The sequence below is a fragment of the Phaseolus vulgaris genome, chromosome 8, assembly GCF_000499845.2.
Source record: "Phaseolus vulgaris cultivar G19833 chromosome 8, P. vulgaris v2.0, whole genome shotgun sequence".
NCBI lineage: Eukaryota > Viridiplantae > Streptophyta > Magnoliopsida > Fabales > Fabaceae > Phaseolus > Phaseolus vulgaris.
In genome coordinates this window covers 2,610,210-2,628,595 of record NC_023752.2, presented here as the reverse complement: position 1 = coordinate 2,628,595, position 18,386 = coordinate 2,610,210, and the positions used below count along the sequence as shown (strand labels likewise).

At 24.7% G+C, this 18,386-nt stretch overlaps 1 pseudogene; it reads left to right on the top strand.

Annotated features, from left to right (window-relative positions):
• Window positions 1-11,833: 11,833 nt before the first annotated feature.
• LOC137826754 (phenolic glucoside malonyltransferase 1-like) lies at window positions 11,834-13,215 on the top strand (annotated as a pseudogene).
• Window positions 13,216-18,386: the final 5,171 nt, after the last annotated feature.

Here is an 18,386-nt window from a genome sequence, read left to right as displayed (position 1 = left end):
ACTAAATCTTAGTAAGTTAGAAATGCTTACACCCTAATTTTCTTTTTTAGAATTTATAGCTCTATAATTTGATAATAGAGCTTCATCTCATTCGCAGGGCTCTCTGATCCAGATGGTTTCAATTTAACTTCATTCAATTTTGTTCGGAGTGTCTTAAGGATGATTTCGTTTTGGCAGTAAAATATTTTCTGGTCAACGGAAAGTGGCCTAGGGGTTCATATGCTTTGTTTATTTGTTTGATCCCTAAGACAGATAATTCACAACAAATTAGAGATTTCAGACACATATCGCTGGTAGAATGCGTGTATAAAATTGTCTCGAAGATTTTGTCTATTAGGCTAAAAAGGTGATTAACAAAGTCAATGATGCTAGGCAATCTGCTTTTCTTAAAGGAATGGGGCTTATGAATGGTGTTCTAGTGGCCAAGGAAGTCTTAGATGAGATGAAGAGGAAGAAGAAAAGTTGTAGTTTCTTCAAGGTGGACTACGAAAAGGCTTATGACTCAGTGAGGTAGGATTTCATTCATTATATGTTAGGCAAACTTGGTTTCTACGAAAAGTGGATCTCATGGATTAAAGCTTGTTTGGAATCAGTGTCGATGTCAGTTCTCGTAAATGGGAGCCCTACTAAGGAGTTTATTCTGAAAAAGGGCTTGAGGCAAGGAGACCCTCTTGCAGCGTTCTTGTTTCTTATAACGGCTGAAGGTTTTGCTGGGGTGTCTAAGACCACGATTAAGAAAGACTCGGTGGAGAATTTGGAGATTGGCAAAAAATTGATTAGGGTTAAACTGCTCTAATACACAGACAACACCTTGTTCTTTGGTGAAGCAAGTATTAAAAGTGTGTATCACATAAAGGTCATTCTGAATTGTTTCGAGTTGGCTTATAGTCTTAAGTTGAATTTTCTCAAGAGTAGAATCGACAGGATAGGGGTAGATAGATTGAGATTCTCCGTTTCGCAGTTATTTAAAATTACGATGTGGTGAAAACTCCTTTCAAATACTTGGGATGCCTGTAGGGGGTGTCATAAGAGAGGAGTGTTGTGGAACGAAGTGGTTAGTAGAATAAATAGTAGATTAGGCAAGTGGAAGGGTAGATTCATCTCGATGGCTGGGAGGATCTGTCTAATTAAATTTGTCTTGTCATATATCCCACTGTTTTATCTCTCTTTGTTCAGATTGTCATCTATTATGTTGAAGAAGATAGTGAGTTTGCAGAGGATTTTTTTGTGAGGGTGGAGGTCTAAAGGGAGGAAGATTGCATGGACTGCTTGGGATAAGGTTTGCTTGTCCAGGGATGCGGGTGGTCTTGGCATTATAAATGTTAGGCAGCTCAATATGGCTTTGTTGGAAAAATGGATTTGGCGTCTGAATTTAGACAAGGGTGGGTTGTGGAGGGAGGTTATTGAGTCTAAGTATGGGGGTTGGAGAAGTTTGAAAGATCAGAGGGTAAGGAATAACAAAGCCTCTCTATGGTGGAGAGATTTTGAGGAGATTTGGAAGTTCGGGGAGTAGGGAGGGAAGTTTGGAGACTATTATAATTGGGAGGTTGGAAAAGGGAGAGATATTTTGTCCTGGGAAGACGACTCGATAGATTCCCAAGTTTTTTTTCTCTGTTTGACAATAAGGATACAAAGTTAAGCAACTACGGAGTTTGGGTCAATAATGTTTGGCATTGGAACTTAACTTGGAGAAGGGGGCTTTTTTCTTAGGAAGAGTCTCAGGTATGCCAGTTGTGAGTCTTAGAATTTTCTGTCAAGTCTGCTTACAGTTTATTAAGGGGGGAGGAACTAGAGGATTGTTCCAGGATGTATGACTTTTTCTAGAGGATTAAGGCTCTTCCTTCAACTCATGTGATTGCTTGGAGGGTGATTGAAAAACAAGATTGCTACCAAGGTCAACCTGAAGAGACGAGGGGTTCAGGTTGAGAGCAATCTTTGTTGTTTGTGTAGGGTGTCAAAGGAGTCGACAAGTCATTTGTTCTTCGGTTGCAAAGTCACTTGGCTAGCTTGGAATCTTTGTTACATTTGGTTAGGAGTGAGTTCAATAAATTTTCTCTCTCTCGCGTCACATTTCGAGTAATTTAAAATTCTTTATGCGACCACTTCAGTTAATCTTATTATAGGTAATGTTTGGATTGCGTTGGTAAGCGAGATTTGGAGAGATAGAAATAATTGTTTATTCAATGGAGGAGTGGTAGACTATTTCGAAGTCTTCTCCTTAACACATATTAAGGTTTGGTCTTGGATCTCGTCAAAGGTACCTTCAGCGAGTTTCTCATTCTCTGATTGGTGTCTAGAACCTTAATAGTTGCTGATAGGGTGGAGGAGTTGGTCTTTGAATCTTAAGTCATTTTTTAGCTAGTTGTGACGGAGTAGGGAGTTGAGATTTTTTTTAGGTATATATCTCTTTTAGTTTGTAAGAGAATCAACCATCCTAAATTGAGTCATATTTATTATTTTTTTTTTCTGATAAAAAAAAATATATCAATAGAAATAGTTGTTGACAAAAAGAAATTGTTGTGATAATTTAAAATTATCAGAAAAGGCAGGTTCGTTAAAAAAAAAAACCTTTTGAGCCAAAATTTATCTATATCATTATAAGATTGAATTGAATAAAAATGAAATCAATGTATGTTAGAGTGTGCATATTATTACCGTCTTTTTATACCAATTATTTTCAAAATGACACTGTATGATTGATTGATTATAAAAAGTTTAGCACTTAAATAACTATTAAACTCAACACATTTGTTGCATTAAATTGCATTATGGTCTGACAGTTTCAATGTTTTGTAGCGTTAAATAAAGAATCCTAATTTGTTGAGACTCTAAAATATTTCCAATCTCATTATACAATTCCTTTTATTACTTTTATATTTAATAATTTAATTATGGTTGTTATGAGAATGTCAAATATGAACAGTGGTGTGACAACATCATTATCATACCAAACAAAAACCATTAATAAATTAAACAGCTTACCCTGAAATTATTTGTCTTAACCCTCACCAATATGCCAGCAAATTAAAATAATTTTCATTTATATAACTCAAATTTTATGTTCACATATTTTATAGTATATTTTATATTATATTTTAATTTAAGTTTTATTTATTTATTTTATAGATCGACCTAAGGTTAGATTAAATCTAAGAATCATTTTACTAACAATCATATATGTGGGAATTGGATTATATATTTACGTTTCGAATTTCAAATATATATATATATATAATAAGAAATTAAAAAGGAAATCAATTTGTAAGCTTCTCTTCATGCACAAGAGAAAAAAAGAGATAACATGGTCTCTTTGATTTTTACAAAGAAAAAAAAATAACATTGTCTATTGTCTATAAATAGGTAAGAGTGTGAAAGAACCATGGTGATGATTAATAAAAGGGAGAGATAAAACACGAGAAAAAGAAGAAAAAGTAAAACTATTAGACTATATAATTACATAGTATCCATCCAAAAAATATTCTACTAGAAAACAAAATACAATCACCTGCTAAAAATTCTATATATTACAAAATTTAATTTATAATCTAAATATTAACTAATAATACTAAATAAAGAAATAGTGTGTATTATATAATATATGTATAACTATTTTTCTTTCTGTGACTGTATTTCACTCCTCAAATAAATTCAGCAAAAAAATTTCTTTACAAAAATGTTCTTTTCTGAACCAGCACAAAAACAACATAAGCAAGTAACTTATTCCAAAACTATAATTATTCCCTATTTTATTCATATGGTACTTGAATTCATCATTGATTTATAAAATGTTTTAGGTAGAAGTAATAACACACCTTTTTTATTTATTTATATTATGTGGTAAATTTTGTATACCTATTTCTGTTTTTCTAAACAATGTAGAACTCAGCCACACTCATTCAACACAACTTTCTCTCTTTATGTTGCATTCTTTATGTTGCATTCTTTAATTTCTCCCATCATTTTCCCTTTTTATAATGCCACAACACAACTATTAAGCACGTGCATGATCCATACTTATTAAATATATAGTGCATATATAATTAAACAAGTCAACAGATCTCTGTTGAGTCAATGTCCATACTTTATACATTTCACATATTTATTTTTCCTCAATTGTATGTTTTGATATTTAACTATGATCAATATTTTAAACTTTTTCACACTTCATTATTTTTTTGAATTTCTAATAAAATAATCATATTTAAAAGTCAAATAATTGTAAAGAATAAAATTAAAATACATCTAAATATAATATTTCATATTTGTCTTCTTCTTTTACAGTTTTTAACATGAGACGACTTGGTAAAATAACAAACCAGCAAGTTGCAAAAATGGAGTACAAAACTCTCTTCACATCGAGAACGTTGAATACAACGAATTTTCTCGTCAACCCACACACGCTCAAATGATGGAATTGTTCTCTCAAACGCTATAGATAAAGAAGAATAGAAGTCTCGTGGTTGGAAGAGAATGCGAAGATGTAACTGAGGTTATTTAAAAATATGAGATTATACTTCATTTAGGATTTTTTTTTTTTTAAGTTTAAAACTGACTTTTAACAATTAATATGGAGAAAGGAGAATTTGCCAATATTTTCATAGGTGTATCATGCAAATCAATCGGTTCTCTTTCTTACTCATATTCTTCCAAGTGCATCTTTTGGTAGTCTTAATTAAAAACATAATAAAAATTATAAAAAAACTCAAAATTGCATTGACTACATCAATATCAAATAATTTCCTCCTAATGTCATGACTAAGTTTTCTCTAAGAAAAGCATAATTTCATAATCAAAGATCATCCTTTAATTAGTTTTCTAATATAAAACTAGAATCCGTGTTATTAAGATACCTCATGAAAAACTCTTCCTCATATTGTTGAATGAACAAAACAACAATATTTTCACAATCATAAAAAATATCTCTATTATTAATTTTCCCTAAACCTTTTTAACTTTTTGTTGGCAACTTCTCTTTTATTTAGTTCTTTTTTTCTTTCCTTCTACATTTTTTCTTGATTTTCCTTTTCCTTGAACTCCTTTTTAATTTCTTATTATCTCATCTTTTCCTCTTAATTTTTTTTTCTCTCAAAATTCTCCTTTAATTTCCTCTCCATTTGTGAAACAAAACCATCAACAAACAATCTGTGAGCTGCATTAAGATGAGGAACACATTTAACACTTGTACATGCCATAAATCTAAAAAATTAAAAAAAAAAATTGAAAAAAAAAATCTTATTAAATATCTTTGATACCCTCTAACCAGTTACTTTCAAGTTACTTTGATAAAATCATATTCGAATTCATATAACTAGAGCTCCATAAAATTCTAAAAAAAACTCAAATTTATTTTAAAATTAATCTATCTTTTCGTTGCATTACAACTATATACTTTTATAGCCAACATTATATAAGTTTTATAAATTCCACATAAATTCCTATATGCGCTTATTTTAAATTCCCATTAACACTTGTTTTTTACTATTCCTCATTGCCCACTACTTATCATTATGATTTAGGAAACTTAAAAATACTATAAAATTAACCTAAGAAATCTTAAAAGACATCTGAAGTATTTAAATAGAAAGAAATACGAAAATCACATTAAAAATTATAAAAATAGACTTAAGCAATTATTTAGTCAAACTACTTAAATTCTATAAATTCTAGCTCGTCAATCAATCTTCATGTGGATTTTGACTTCATATATTATCTTGAAATTAAGCTCAAATCTTCATATACATGTAAAAATAATATATTTTTATAAATATATCATGCAAATCAGTCAATTTTCTTTATTTTTGTTTCTTTTCCAAAGTTTTCTTTTGATACTTTTGAATAAAAGCATAATAAAAAATTTAAAAGAAATCAAAATTACAGTAACTTCATCAACATCACGTCGTTATGATTATTTTATTTTTCATATGTTAATGGCAATTTTGTTTATGCTATATTATTTTTTATTTTTTTTATCAGCAATGCTATATTATTTATAAGTTGGTAGGATTCTTCTAAAGAGAGAACAAAATTAGAGATTATGAATAATGGTTAATTTTTTATATGTTTATTTTGATTTTTATTATATAATTACTCAATGCATATATGTATTACGAAGTGGACTTTAAGTCTAACTCAATCTCAGGGGTGAGGTTTGCACCTACTTATATACTATGAAAGGCTCTAATTTAGTCGATGTGGGATCTCCAACACACTCCCCTCACACCGAGAGTGACAGCTCGTGCGTGGGATAACATATTATGGGTGGTCCGATAATGGCCCGATAGCGGGTGACCTGATAAGTCCAACAAACACTCGCTATTATAGGCTCAAATCTCGCTCTGATACCATATTAAGAAGTTTCTTAAGCCTAACTCAACTCCATAAAATCGGCTCATGGGGTGAGGTTTGCACCCACTTATATACTATGAAAGGCTCTAATATAGTTGATATGTGATCTCTAACAATATGTAATTGTGCAGAAAAATTTACCAAAATTCGTGAATTCTAAATTTCATTTCAAACAAGAAAATGAACCTCGATAATAGTGATCAATAACTAATGCAAATGATATATTTTTAAATATAATTTATTAATTAAAATTTTATGCGAAAATATAAAGTAGCTTGCTGAAAAATATAGTACATGCAAAAAATTAGAATTATTTACAAATGTGTAAAATTCATAAGTTTTTTATATTAAGAAATACTTGTTAAAAAATAATCACAAAAATCATAACATTTATAATAAATCATATATAAATTCTCTTTCTCTGAAAATATAGAAAAAAATGGGTTTGTGCACCAGTATCTATGCCATGAAAGGTCACTATTATTGTTTCTGTGACATAGTACCTAAGTATTCCCAACGTGTTACACAAGACAGATATTTTATAATTGTTAGGTTTTCACCTACTTTTTTCCTCTGTGTAAAGTCATTTCTTATAATTGACATATCCATAGGTTTTTCCTCAATATTTTTTATAAATCGCTTAAAAAAATCATCAAATTTCAAGATCTAATAAATCTAGTAATTGAAAATCACTCTTCAATTTTTTTTCTTGTGAAATATAGGTAAAAATGAATCTTTTACCATAAATAAAAGTTTTCCTTCTTTTCCATTTTATTATAGAAACTAATTTTGAATTTTTATATAAATATTTCGAATTTTTGAATATTTATAAACGAAATCCATCCAATTTAAATAGACATAAAGGGGACTGGTTTGATAGATTTAAAAATAATTATATGCATTAGATAAAAAAGAGCATTTTGTAAATTTTATTTTTTTATATAATGTATACAATGTTGAATTCAAATCAATATCATATCAAAATACATGTATTTATTTAGCATATACTATATACAAGACCAAATTAGATTAAAAAAATTTAACATAAAGATATAAATTTGTGGTTCTGTACTGAAACGCCTTCCGTTATGGATATTAAACTAATAACTATTTATACAAATTAAATCGTTTAATAAATATTTTGGCCAAAGAATTTTTTTGAAATTCACTGTTTTTTTTTTCTCTTTCTCATTTCCTTTTTTATTCAAAGCTTGAAAACCATTTTTATTTTATTTTCATTATAAAATATTGTGTTTTTATCCATAGTATATATATTATTTGGATCTAAACAAATTTTAATTCTCAGTTCTCTATTACCTCTAGCAGATAAAATGTTTTCGCGAACAAATTAGAATTATATTTTCCTTTTTTTTCTCTTATCTTTTAATCTATTGTCATTGTAATGTATTTATCAAAACCTTTCTTATTAACATGAATTTTTCTGAGTATTTTTTTTTATCAATTTTGCATTTTTTCTTATGAATTAATAAAAGATCCACTATTTTATATTTAAAAAAATTATTTATTATTTTTCCTAGACAAACGAACTGGTTTAATAACAAATAATTTTTTTTCTAAATTTATTATTTTTGTTTTTTCTTAAACCTGAAAAAGTGAAATTCTTCTAATTTAAAATTATCACAATATTTTCTCCTAGTTCTCTTCTTTGAATAGAGGCTACATTCATTTTTCTTAAATTTGTAGTTATAATATTTTGATATTATTAAAGATCTTTGAATAGAGGTTATAGTCATTTTTCTAAAAAAAATCGGTATAATATTTTGACATTTTTAAAGATCTTTTGATTTTTTTTCCTTTATAATATTTTTTTTATCCCTTCCTATTGTTTTCAATGTATTATTGATTTTATAAAAAAATTCAAGATTTATTAAATCGAGGTATTCGATTTCTAGTCTCTAACTTCAATTCAATAAAAAAATTATGCTCTAAAAACATTTTTTTTTCATTCTAATAATATTATTTTCATTAACATTTTTATTTACTTTAAACATTTTAGAATTAAATAATGTAATTTTATTGATATAATTTGCATATATTTAGTACCATCCATTTCTATATGGATTCCCATCTAATCCAAATTTTTTCCTATTCAAATTTGTTCCTTTCTATAATAGTAGCGTCTTCTACTATATCATTCTTGATAGAAATATTACTTGTTCTATTAAATAAATATTTTTTATACAGTACTGTAATTAGAAGAAATCAATGTGTTTAATATACGTACGGTAATTATAAGAAATCAATGTGTTTAATGTTTCTTTTATTGAAATAGAGATTTATATGGATAAATATGAGTTTTTCTTATTTGTAGAATTCATAAAATTATAAAATAAAAGATGGTATTTATGTTATTTTTTTTAATGCGATTCTTTGTGGGTTTTTTTTTTTTTAAAGAATTAATAGATTTTTTCCATATGAATTTTATTTGGGTAAATTGGTATTTTGAGCTACACTGCAAAGTTGGTTTTGTTTGCATTGAGTGTAATGTCGAATTGAAGTTGATTTGTGGAGCTGGCAGCATCACAAAACAAAAGCAACAATCAGAAGATCCAAATAAATACCATCACCAGGATGTACAGGAGAGTACTTGTAGGTCCGTCATCAGTGGATACTATTTCCACTAGAACCTCTCGCTCACATTCTAAATTATTTTATTTTCTACTTAAATAATAATATAAAATAAATATAAAATCTAAATGATTTAATATTATACTTAAATAAAAATTAAATTAAATTCATAAATTATCCAAAATCCTAAATAAATACAAATCTTAAAATATTTAATGTTATACTTAAATAAAAAAATACATAAAATTCATAAATTATTTGAAATTCTAAACAACTACAAATCCTAAATTAGTGAATCTCATAAATAAAATTTTGGAATGACTAAAATTTATTAAGTCTTACTAAAATTAAAAATTGAAATAAATAAAAATTTCAAGTTTTACAAAATCCTAAATAAATCAAATTAATTTCATTATTAATTAAAAAATGAAAATAAAAAAAATTAATAAATTATTTAAAATTTTAAATAAATACATATCCTAAATAATTTAATGTCATTCTTAAATAAAAATATCAAATAAATAAATTTTCCTATATTTTTCAAAATCATAAATCAAGACAAAATCTTAAATTATTTTCTTTCCAAATTAAATAAAAATCTAAAATAAATGAAATTTTTAAGATTTTCAAAATCCAAAATAAATATAAGTCCAAAAAATATTTGATGTCATTCTTAAATAAAATTCAAAATTAATAAAATTTCTAAATTATTTAATGTCATTCTTAAATAAAAATTAGAAATTAATAAAATTCTTAACTTATTTAATGTGATTCTTAAATAAAAAGACTTAATTAAATTTTTATGTTTTTCAAAGTTGTAAAGGAATACAAATTCTAAATTATTTTATTTCCTACTTAAATAATAATTTAAAATTAATAATATTTTTAAACTATTTAAAATCTTAAATAAATAATTTAATGTTTTACACAAATAAATTATTCAAAATCCTAAATAAATATAAATCCTAAATTATTTAATATCATACTTAAATGAAAAAATAAAATTAAAAACATTCCTAAATTATTTAAAAATAAAAATAAATAAAAATTCTAAATTATTGAATATCATACTTAAACAAAAGTTTACAATAAATAAATTTCCTAAATTATTTAAAATTATAAATAAATAAAAATTATAAATGGTTGAATGTCATACTTAAATAAAATTTTACAATAAATAAAATTCCTAAATTATTTAAAAATTTTAAAAAATATAAATTATAAATTATTTAATGTCCTGTTTAAATAAAATATTTAAAAAATATAAAATTCTTAAATTATTCAAAATATTCAAAATATTCAAAATATTAATAAATAATAACTTTAAATTATTTAATGTCCTACTGAAATGAAAATTTGAAATAAATAAATTTCTAAAATATCCAAAATTCTAAATAAACACAAATGTTATGTCATACATAAATAAAATTTCAAAAGTTTTTAAAAATTCTAAATATATACAAAATCATAAATTATTTTACTTTCTACTTGAATAAAAATATAAAATAAATAAAATTTCTAAGTTTTTCAAAATTTCTGAATAAATAAAAAAAAAAGTGTAATGTCAATCTTAAATAAAAATCCAAAATCAATAAAATTTCTAAATTAATAAAAAATTTAAATAAATTTATATCCTAAATTATTTAATGTCATTCTTAGATAAAAATCTAAAATTAATACATTTTTATGCTTTCTAAAATTCTAAATAAATATAAATTCTAAAATATTTTATTTTCTATTTAATTAATAATTTCAAAGAAATAAAATTTCTAAAATTTCTTACTCGTATATACACATGTTTATTTATTAATAAAATACTTGCATTGTAATTTTATTTTTATGTTCTTATTTTTTTATTTACATTTATATATATATATATAATTATATTTTTATATAGTAAAAAGAAAGAAAACGCGTCAAATAAATCAACAAAACTTGAAGCAAGGTGAAATAATTTTATATTAAATGACTTCAAAGAAGACAATAAAATTATTTTTTTAGTAGAGGTTAACATATAAAATAATAAAATTCGAGTTATTTGACTATTAAGATAAGTCATTTTTTACCTAACCTTTTATTGTTACTTTCTTAAAAATTTGTGTCAGTTTATTATACTTGAATAATTTATTTATTTATGTTTATGTATTGTTTATATTAATTTTAGTATGCTTAGTTTTATTTATTTATTCGCATATGTTAATGGTTATTTCTTATATATTAATATTTGCTTATTTTATTATTTACATTTATCCATATACATGTATTTAAATATATAAATTACATTTTTATATATAATAGTAAAGGAAAACGTATGAATTAAATCAAAAATTTGAAACAGGATAAAAGAATTTTTGGAGGGTAAATAACTTCAAAAGAGAGGATACGATTGTTTTTTGAAGTAAATGTTAACCTATCAAATAATGAAATTTAAATTACTCTCTTTTTAGAATAAATCATTTTTTACATAATTATTTATTATTACTTATTTTTATTAAAAATTGTGTTAGATAGTTAATACTTGAAATTCGAATTATTCCTTTTTTAAGGAAGAATATTTTTTTACATAACTGCTTAATATTACTTATTTTTAGTTAATTTATTAATAATTTAACAATTTATTTTTATTAAATGTATTATTTAATTATTAGTTAATATATTTAGTTTATCTATTTATTCATTCGTATATACTTATGTTTATTTTTCATATATATTAATATTTGATTTGTAATTTATTTATTTACTTTTTAAAGAATATATATAATTAAAAAAATTAAAAAATAATTATTTATTTTATAAAATACCCGTGATGCACGGGTACAAGACGGGTACAACGGGTACAGGGCTAGTATTATTAGACTCTAACTATTCAGTTCATTCAAATTCATCAAACCCAGCTTGCAAATTTTGATGGTTTATGATATATATTTTCACCATAAAACCGGAGCTTCACTCTTGTTTTTCCAATCTTGAAAGAAACACAAGTTCTCTGCTTTCTCAACATGGCTTCCAACAACATCAAAATCCACCAACAGTGCAGGGTTGCTCCTCCCTCTGCACCCCAAACATCCCTCCCTCTCGTATTCTTCGACATGTTCTGGCTCAGGTTTCACCCTGTCGAACGCATCTTCTTCTATACCCTCCCTATAACCCATTCAAACCCATCCATTTTCTTCACTCAAGTTGTTCCAAAGCTCAAAACTTCACTCTCTCACACCCTCCAACACTTTTCCCCTCTCGCCGGCAACGTCGTGTGGCCCAATAGTTCCTCCAAGCCTGTCGTTCAGTACACCTCAAAGCTTGGGCTTCTCTGTGCAAAACCAATGATGATCACTCTGAGTCATCATCATCAACCCCATCTTTGCCTCCAGAGTTGGAGCCTTTCTTTGACAGAACAGTCATCGAAACAGTGAGTGTGTTCGGAAGCTCATCAAGTAATGATAAGCCCCTTCCCAAAAAATGGTTTGGTGAAGACAGCGACCCAAGATGCCTAAAGCTTCTACCTTTCCCTCCAAGATTGGAAGATCATGTTCGAGGGTCGTTCGTGCTTACGGGAGCAGATTTGGATAAATTAAGGAATAGGGTGCTGTCCAAGTGGGATAGTGTTGACATAGTCGAAGAAGAATCAAACGCAAACTCAGGGGTTTCTTCAAAACCAACCAAACTGTCGACTTTTGTCCTAACGTGTGCTTATGCTACGGTTTGCATTGCCAAGGCCTGGCACGGAGTTGAAAAGGAGAAAAATAAGTTTTGTTTTGGGTTCAGTGTGGATTGTAGGTCCAGGTTGCAGACTCCAATTCCTGAAAACTATTTTGGAAACTGTGTGTGGGGACATTTGGCGGATGCAAAGCCATCGGAATTTATAGAAGAAGAAGGGTTTGTTATTATTGCCAAAAGAATTCATAGTAAAATAAAACAGATGTTAGATGAGGGTGTTTTTCATGGGGCAGATATTACGGCTCGTAGATTTATAACTTTGGCAAAAGAGGGATTTGAAACCTTTGGAATTGCAGGGTCTAACCGTTTTGGGGTTTATGGGAATGATTTTGGTTGGGGTAAGCCTTCAAAGGTGGAGATAGTATCCATCGATAGAGCCCTAACAATTGGATTGGCAGAGAACAGAGATAACAAAGGTGGTGCTGAAGTTGGGGTTGTTCTGAAGAAACCTGTGATGAAACTATTTGCAACTTTGTTTTATGGAGGATTATCAGATGAGTGATTCAACACTGGAATGGAGTAGAAAATCACGTTAGTATCTGATAAAATATGATTATGTTCTTTTTATCTCTATACATTATAATAAATTTTAACAAAAATTATTAAATTATAATCTAAATATAAAAAAAAAACAGTGACTGATGTCTTAATTTAGTCGTTTCTACATGTTTTACTTTTTCTAAAACTTACATTTTATTAAATATATTATTTTTTAAAAACATTTTTTTAACTTAATTAGAGAATAATATCTAACTATAATTATAATATGGACTGTACGATTTTATATATCCAAACAATTATGTTTATGTATAATATACAATTTATCTTTTATTTTATGTGAATTACAGTTATTTATATCTATAGTGAAGAATTTAAATTATTAATAGCAAGGTTGATTCAAAATATTATTCTAAGAAATTCAGTAGCTGAATAATACGAGCTATACAAAACTTAATCATTTAAATTGTTAAAAATAAAAATAGTAATAGTGATAAAATAGAATGAAAGTTATATTATTTATTATTGTAGAGGTATTCAAATCACAATTGTAGGAATTTTGATAAGAATCCTTGACTGTATTACATCACAACAACGAGCATATTTATTAATATATTTCAGAATATAATTAAAATTTTGAAATAGGCTAATAATTTTGTATGAACTAAAAAAAACAGTGATCGAACAAAACAAACAATGAATAATGTAAAAAGATATTTGATATAATGATGATTTTTTTTTTAAATTATCAATGTCAGTTACTTCCTAAGTTCTAAGTTAACTATATCCAATTTTTTGTCGGTAATATTTAAAACAACTTAAGAAATTTGTTTTATTTTCTATATTTACATTTTTAATATTGATACATGTTTATATAGTAAGTTTTTAATCAAAGAAGTGTGGCAACAAATTTTGGACATCAAAATAAGCATATGTGATTCCTGTAGAATATAGTATAATGTAGATATGTTTTTTGTCTTATTTTGTGTTTTGTGAATAATGTGCATGTTTTCATTTGTATATTTCATAGCACTATTCATCTTATACTGGTTTTTTTAACTCATAAGTGTTTGAGTTTCAATTTCAATGTGTTTACTTTATATATTTTATATGAATGTTATATCTATTTATTTGTTTTATTTATTAAAAAATTACTTTAAAAAGTATAGATAAATAAATACAATAGATGTAAATAATTGTGGTTGAAAAAACACACGAATGTTTAAATGATAAATAAATAACAAAACAAATGTTCATAGTTCTTAAACCTATGATGTTTTATGATAGTTCTGAAACCTATGATATTTTAGGAAGGTTTTGAAACCTATGATATTTTACAGAGATTTTGAAACTCATGTATTTTACAGGGGTTTTAAAAACCTATGATATTTTACAGAAATTTTGAAACCTATGGTATTTTATGGAGGTTCTACAACCCATGGTATTTTATTAAGGTTTTGAAACCTATGGAATTTTACGTAGGTTCTTAATAATTTAAAGGAGGTTTGAAAAGTTTTTCCTGATGTTTAAAAAAATCTTGGATAACATGTTCTCCAATGATGATTTAGTGCGGGAAACTGCAACCCTGACTAAATGATTTAATGGAAGTTTTAACCCTTTGTAATGTAAAAAAATAAACACCGTTAAAATATTTTTTTCTTGTATAATATATATATATATATATATATATATATTATCTTTGTCACACATAATATTTCATATGTATCTCTAGTTTTTCATGAGGATTTTCATTTTTATGATTTTTCCATGAGTTAATAATGTTAAGTGGACCACTGATTCTCTCTGAAAAAGTACTGAACATTAAGAATTGGTTAAAAGTTTAATAAAAGTGAAAAAGATAAAGATTTTTTTCAAAATATTTTATTTAAATAAATTTATTTTCAATTTTTTTTTAAATTAAACTTATTTATTGATTATATTGAGAAATTAATTTTCAGAAAGGTGAATTCTCAATTTATCCACTCTGTATAACAAATTAATTAGAATTCGGTTATTGTTTTTTATTTTTATTTGAAAATTGAAAAAATAAGGGGAAAAAAACTCACTCTAATTTTTAAAGTGTAATCTAGTTTAAAAATTGAAGTAAGAATGACTTTTTTTAAAATGGATATATTTTAAAAGAATTAAAAAGTAAAAAATAGATTTTGACTAAATCATAACTATTTCACTTTTGCTATTTTTTATTTGTGTATTTATTATATTTGAACTTTTTTCCATTTATTTCTCTGGTAATTTTTTACAATTTTTTATCAAGTTCATTATTATATTTTCCATTTCTATTTATTTTACTTCCATTCCTCTTGTCCTAGTTCCCAAAAATAAATAATAGAATAATTAAAAATTGACCAGTGTTTATTTTATATCAGGTAACTATGCACAAATGAACTAATTGGCTCTAACGCAGAAGAACTTGGGAATATTTCTGACAATTCTTTTTATTTTATTTCTGTTGTTAATTAAATGTTTATGCAATAAAATATGAATGAGTTGAATTCCTGTTATTTCTTACCGATAATATTCCACCATATAAACCTCTCCATGTAATAAATTTTCTCTTGTTTATTTCAATTTGAGACAGTAATGGAAAGTTAAAAAGAACATATTTAAAGTAAAGGATAAAAAAAATGAATATTTCATTCATAAACTATGGAAATTAAAAGTTAAATCATTAAATAAAAATTATTTTTTTAAAAAAATTATATATATTTTATTGATTAAAAAAGCATTTATATATAAAGTAGTTTTTATTATTATAAGTTAGAGTTATTTCAAATATTAATTAAGTGAGAACGAAATTTAGAAACTTTAAGTTATATAATTACGAATATAAATCGAAGTTAGTTTATATTTCAATTGTGTGATTTCTTCTTCTTCTTTAGCTTTGTCATTCTACGTAGGTTTAGAGTTATTTTTATTATTAGTTTATTATGTATGTACTAGACTATTAAGTGAATTTATATTGTGAATTATTCACTTTAATTTTTAAAGGATTCTCAAGTTTAATAAAATTGCATTTATTAAAATAGGTATATGATATACTAGCAAAAATATAAGTGATATCGCTCCAGTATATTACCTTTTTTACAGTTTTAAAAAGTTATTATTTTTCATATTAAATACTATAATTATTTCAACAAAATTATGAAATAAAAACTAATTTTTAGTAAAAAAAATAATTAGTTGTTATAGTGACTAAATTAGAGACTAAAAAATTTGTGGTTTCTAAATTAATTTCCATTATTGTTAAATTGTTTCTAAATTGGTATTTAATTATTAACCCAGATTTTTGCTTTAAAACCTTGGTTAATAATTAGATACCAATTTAGAAACCATTTAACAATAACAAAAACTAATTTATAAAATGGTGTTTAATTTAGTTACTATAACAACTACTTATTTTTTGTCTCTAAAATTGATATATATATATATATTTTATGTTTTTCTTATAGTGAATTAGAAGTTGTGAAAATTCTTATAGATTTTAATTTGATTTCATTTTTTCCATATAAAAAACATTAAAATAACAAGTTAAATATGCAAGTAATGTTTACCGTTACAAAAAAATCCGTATTATCTACGGATTTTTACCCACGAATCTGAGTCCGTAGGTAAATTCAGAATTACCTACGGATATTACCTACGAACAACATTACCTACGGACATTACTCACAGATTTTGAATCCGTACGTAAATCCAGCATTACCTACAAACTATTATCCACAGATCTTATTACCTACCAATTTTTACCTACGAATCTTCATTACCTACCAACTATTACCCACGGATCTTATTACCTACTAACTTTTACCTATGAATCTCTATTACCTACCAATTATTACCTACAAATCTCTATTACCTACGAACTATCACTCACAAATCTCTATTACCTACCACCTATTATCATAATAATTATATACATAATATTAAAAATATTAATATAATATGAAGAATTATAAAATCATAATATTAATAATATTAAATCATATTAGGAATATTTAATACTATTAATAATATTTAATAATATTTAATACTATTAATAATATTTAATAATGTCAATAATATTTAATACTATTAATAATATTTAATAATATTAATAATATTAGTAATATTTAATAATATTAGTAATATTTAATAATATTGATAATATTTAATAATATTGATAATATTTAATAGTATTAATAATATTTAATAATATTGATAATTTAATAATATTGATAATATTTAATAATATTTAATAATATTGATAATATTTAATATCAATAATATTTAATAATATTAATAATATTTAATATTTAATAATAGTTAATAATACTAAGAAAATATAATAATTTTAAGAATATTTATTAATATTAAGAATATTTAATAATATTAAGAATTTATAATAATATTAAGAATATTTTGAATATTTAATAATATTAAAAATATTTAACAATATTAATAATAATAATGATATTAAATATATAAATAATGTTACTAATTTTTATTTTATTAATTATATTAATATTGATAATTATACTCATAAGTATAATAATAATCATAACATGACAACAAAACTTGATTGGTGCAATGATTAAAACTTGACATTCTTTAAGGAAGTATTACCTATAGACTACAGTTCGTAGGTAATGTTGATTTACCTATGAATTTTGGTTGTTGTCTACATATTTCTTCCGTAGATAAATTGATTTTTTCTTGTAGTAACTAGTTATAGAATATATTTTTTTTTTTAAAAGTCAGTATACATGAAATAAAGAAATTTCATTATATATTACTATATATATTAAACTATTAATAATGAAATATTAATTTTATTTACTTAATATTAGATTGCTAGTAACGTATAATGAATCCAAAAATACTTATTTTTATCTAAATAGTAATATACAAGAAAATCATGAAATAAAGTTTAGAGAAAAAAAGTAATTACTTACTATTGATATTTAAATTAATTTTTATTATTAATAAATAATTTTTAAATTGGTATTTAATTAGCTATCGAAATTTTTGTTATCAAATTTAGAATCTAAATAATTAGTAGTCAAAACTTTGATAGTTAATTAGATATCAATTTAAAAATTATTTATCAACAATAAAAATTAATTTAAAAACCAATATTTTTTTTTCTAAAATAGTTTCTAATTTAGTCAATATAACAACTAAGTATCTTTTGTATTTAAAATTAATTTTTATTTAATGATTGTTTGGTAATGAAAACTTTG